Below are 3,929 nucleotides of genomic sequence, written 5' to 3' on the forward strand. Positions count from 1 at the left end.
TCTAGGAAACGTTCTAGATGAATGCTTATTAACCTTTGTCAGTATGTACTATTGCAAAGTGTCTCTGAGGCACAAACAGTTAGCGTGTTCAGTTGTTAACCAAAAGGTTGGTGGTTCAATCCCACCTAGGGACGTAATTGACCTCGTTATCAGATTTTGGTGATCTTTAAGTAGACAAGTAAAAATTTCAAACCACCTCTTATGGTGTAGGGTACCTGGCCTTCTCTGATGTAATCAGAGTTAGATTTGATTAAGTGATTTTATAAAAAAAACAGCCACGAAGCACAATTTAGCAGTGGGTTGCAGAGAAAAAGAAATATGCTGGCAGAAAAATCCAATTGAGTGATTAAACAGCTCTTCATTTTCTGGCTTTATTTTTATGCTAACAAATTTGTGCTCTGAAAAGTGTCCACAAAGCCAAGTATCTGATTAACACCTTTGTAGGGATGGTTTTTCGCCTATTATTAAATTAAACTTGCTTCATTGGAAAGGCAGCAAGTGATGTCATCCAAGCAGTGGGTCAAAGTTGGCTTCAAACCTCGTCTGCTTATGAAAAGAGAAAAGGGGTATGCAGGGCATGGCGGCCTTTTGCGGTGCTTGGATGACCCCTAGTTCGCATTAAATAATGCAGTCGAGTTTCCCACATTTGGGGAAATCACAGGGGTCAGCATACCCAGAATGCAATGAATGAACCGCACCCTGGGAGAACAGTCTTCATGACCATGGTATCTCCTATGCAAAATAAGTATGATTTGGGATAGGGCTGGGGAGGGCCGCTGCTCAGGCACATCTCTGTCAAGTAAAGGAGATTCAACTGAGGCAGCACAAGGGAACTCTCATCTGGGGACAACAACTGCAGGGAGAACACATATTTTCAGATGAACATGGGAGGGCAGAAGGCTGCCTAATACTGAAGCACCCCCAAACAACAAACCAAATGCAACAACTAGTGCAAGCATTCCTGGGGGAAGGCCTGCAGCAGATGGATTTGCATATGGCGATGTCATCCAAGCAGTGGGTCAAAGTTGGCTTCAACCCTCGTCTGCATATGAAAAGAGAAAAGGGGTGTGCAGGGCATGGCGGCCTTTTGCGGCACTTGGATGACCCCTAGTTTGCATTAAACACCTCCACCCTCCGTCGGTGTGGGGCTCATGTTGGCTATGCCCCAGCCCCTGAAGCATTCAAGCTGATTTCTTGCAGCAGCTGGGCACTGTAACAGCTCCAGAGCTGCTCTGTAAGGCAAGTAAAAGGGTGTGGGCCCTGCAGCACTACCTGTAGTTCGCATTGTGCGAGACCCCTAGTTCGCATTAAACACCCCCACCCTCCTTCGGTGTGGGGCTCATGTTGGCCATGCCCCAGCCCCTGAAGCATTCACGCTGATTTCTTGCAGCAGCTGGGCACTGTAACAGCTCAAGAGCTGCTCTGTAAGGCAAGTAAAAGGGTGTGGGCCCTGCAGCACTACCTGTAGTTTGCATTGTGCATTGGAAGGCACAAAGTAAGCAGACGGGAGGAGAAGTCAGGATAGTGCACAAGGGTATAGACGGGAGGGGCTCAAGAAAAAAGAAGTGGAAACAGACAGCAAACTAGGCTTCCAATGCACAATGCAAACTACAGGTAGTGCTGCAGGGCCCACACCCTTTTACTTGCCTTACAGAGCAGCTCTGGAGCTGTTTAATCACTCAATTGGATTTTTCTGCCAGCATAATTTTTCTCTTATGTCCTAGAGGATGCTGGGGACTCCGTAAGGACCATGGGGGATAGACGGGCTCCGCAGGAGACATGGGCACTTAAAGAAAGACTTTAGATCTGGGTGTGCACTGGCTCCTCCCTCTATGCCCCTCCTCCAGACCTCAGTTTACTACTGTGCCCAGAGGAGACTGGGTGCTTTTCAGGGAGCTCTCCTGAGTTTCCTGACAGAAAGTATATTTGTTAGATTTTTTTATTTTCAGGGAGCCTGCTGGCAACAGACTCCCTGCATCGAGGGGCGGAGGGGAGAGATGCACACCTACTTCTGTGAGTTGATAGGCTCTGCTTCTTAGGCTACTGTACAGCATTAGCTCCAGAGGGATCGGTACGCAGGTCTCACCCTCGCCGTCCGTCCCAGAGCCGCGCCACCGTCCCCCTCGCAGAGCCGGAAGATAGAAGCCGGGTGAGTATGAGAAGAAAAGAAGACTTCAGAGGCGGCGGAAGACTTCATGATCTTCACTGAGGTAACGCACAGCAGTAAAGCTGTGCTCCATTGCTCCCATACACCTCACACACGGCAGTCAGTGTAAGGGTGAAGGGCTCAGGGGGGACGCCCTGGGCAGCAATATAGACCTCTCTTTGGCAAAATAAATATATATGCAGCTAGGCACTGTATATATATATATAAGAGCCCCCGCCATTTTTTTACTATATTTGAGCGGGACAGAAGCCCGTCGCTGAGGGGGTGGGGCTTCTCCCTCAGCACTCACCAGCACCATTTTCTCCACAGCACCGCTGAGGGGAAGCTCCACGGACTCTCCCCTGCTTATACCACGGTAGAAAGAGGGTCTTAAAGAAGAGGGGGGCACATAATTAGGCGCATATATATATGGAAATACAGCGCTACTGGGTAAACATAAAATTATTGTGTTTTTTTCCTGGGTCATATAGCGCTGGGGTGTGTGCTGGCATACTCTCTCTCTCTGTCTCTCCAAAGGGCCTTGTTGGGGAACTGTCCTCAGATAAGAGGATTCCCTGAGTGTATGGTGTGTCGGTACACGTGTGTCGACATGTCTGAGGTAGAAGGCTCTCCTAGAGAGGAGCAGGAGCAAATTAATGTGGTGTCTCCATCGACAACGCCGACACCTGACTGAATGGATATGTGAAATGTTTTAAGTGCTAATGTAAACTTATTACACAAGAGATTAGACAAAGCTGAAGCTAGGGAACAGTCAGGGAGTCAACCCATGCCTGTCCCTATGTCGCAGGGACCTTCGGGGTCTCAAAAGCGCCCACTATCCCAAATAGTTGACACAGATACCGACACGGATTCTGACTCCAGTGTCGACTACGATGATGCAAAGTTACAGCCAAAATTGGCTAAATGTATTCGATATATGATTATTGCAATAAAAGATGTTTTGCACATCACAGAGTCCCCTGTCCCTGACACGAGGGTACACATCTATAAGGGAAAGAAACCTGAGATAACCTTTCCCCCCTCACATGAGTTGAACGAATTATGTGAAAAAGCTTGGGAATCTCCAGACAAAAAGCTGCAGATTCCCAAAAGGATTCTTATGGCGTATCCTTTCCCGCCAATGGACAGGATACGGTGGGAATCCTCCCCTAGGGTGGATAAAGCATTGACACGCTTATCCAAAAAGGTAGCGCTGCCATCCCAGGATACGGCTACCATCAGGGACCATGCTGACCGCAAGCAGGAGGTTACCCTAAAGTCCATTTACACACATTCTGGTACCTTACTCAGACCGGCAATTGCGTCGGCCGGGGTTGTAGCGCGGTGGCAGCATGGACAGATACCTTATCAGCAGAGATTGAGACCCTAGATAAGGATGCTATGTTATTGACCATAGGGCATATAAAAGATGCTGTCCTATATATAAGAGATGCTCAAAGTGACATTAGTCTACTGGGTTCTAGAATAAACGCTATGTCAATTTCTGCTAGACGAGTCCTATGGACCCGGCAATGGACAGGTGATGCCGACTCAAAAAGGTATATGGAGGTTTTACCTTACAGGGGTGAGGAATTGTTTGGGGAAGGTCTCTCGGACCTAGTCTCCACAGCTACAGCTGGTAAATCAAATTTTTTGCCTTATATTCCCTCACAGCCTAAGAAAGCACCACATTATCAAATGCAGTCCTTTCGATCACAGAGAAACAAGAAAGTACGAGGTGTGTCCTTTCTTGCCAGAGGTAAGGGCAGAGGGAAGAAGCTGC

General features: G+C 48.0%; 1 pseudogene; it reads right to left on the minus strand.

The window, feature by feature from the left end:
- Window positions 1–570: 570 nt before the first annotated feature.
- LOC135032041 (U1 spliceosomal RNA) lies at window positions 571–749 on the minus strand (annotated as a pseudogene).
- Between the last annotated feature and the right edge of the window lie 3,180 nt (window positions 750–3,929).

This window comes from Pseudophryne corroboree, unplaced genomic scaffold (genome assembly GCF_028390025.1).
Source record: "Pseudophryne corroboree isolate aPseCor3 unplaced genomic scaffold, aPseCor3.hap2 scaffold_539, whole genome shotgun sequence".
Classification (NCBI taxonomy): domain Eukaryota; kingdom Metazoa; phylum Chordata; class Amphibia; order Anura; family Myobatrachidae; genus Pseudophryne; species Pseudophryne corroboree.